Here is an 860-nt window from a genome sequence, read left to right as displayed (position 1 = left end):
GAAGGAAGGTTGGGCAATCCTACTTCCGTAGTGATACTGCCTTGGAAACCCAAGGAGGGGTCGCTATGAGTCGGGGCCGACTCGATGGCAAATAATAACAACAACAACAGTGAAATATTTGATTCAGGTACAAATTCTCAACAGATGCTAAAGGTATTTGATGAAAAGTTAATGAGGAGCAATAGCATGCTTCCTAATCACAAATTTGGAGTACCTACCCTAACAAGATGATCAAGTGATATCACAAATATTGCTAGGAACCATGGTAGTGTAGTGCCTAAGGCACTTGACTGCTAACTAGAAGGCTGGAGGTTCAAACCTACCAGTCACTCCTCAAAAAGAAGGTTGGGCAATCAACTTCCATAGTGATACCACCTTGGAAACCCAAGGAGGGGTCACTATGAGTCAGGTCTGACTCGACAGCACACAACAACAAAAACAACACCACCATGATGTAATATTCAGTACACAGTATCATCTATGAAATATTTTTGCCCAAAACATTTAACCAAATTTATTTAAGCTTTTGTCTAAGTTTAATAAAAAAAATCTAGGATACAGGAACATGTTAAATGACTTCCTGAAATACAATCAAATAATTCAGAATGTGGGACTTTCTATATAACAGTTGGTGTCACCTTTCCAAAAACTCAACCCTCATAAGAAAAGAAGCATGGGGGAGGGGATTTATGAGATACAACAGTCAAATATAGTGTCTGCTCCTTGATTGGGTGTTGGCTTTTTTTTTTTTTTTTCTAAACAGGCCAAAGGGAGCTCTGGTAGCATAGTGGCTAAAGCACTTGACTGCTAACCAGAAGGCTGGCGGTTCAAACCCACCAGCCACTCCTCGGAAGGAAGGT

General features: G+C 40.6%; 1 protein-coding gene across 1 annotated transcript in view; it reads right to left on the bottom strand.

The window, feature by feature from the left end:
* SPTLC3 (serine palmitoyltransferase long chain base subunit 3) overlaps positions 1-860 on the bottom strand; it is a 215,891-nt gene that overhangs the window by 147,197 nt on the left and 67,834 nt on the right. The window lies entirely within an intron of this gene.

This window comes from Orycteropus afer, unplaced genomic scaffold, assembly GCF_000298275.1.
Source record: "Orycteropus afer afer isolate SDZICR_OR568_19922 unplaced genomic scaffold, OryAfe1.0 scaffold00158, whole genome shotgun sequence".
Lineage (NCBI taxonomy): Eukaryota > Metazoa > Chordata > Mammalia > Tubulidentata > Orycteropodidae > Orycteropus > Orycteropus afer.
Note: the sequence above shows the minus strand (reverse complement) of the source record. Positions and strands in the feature narration are given on the sequence as shown.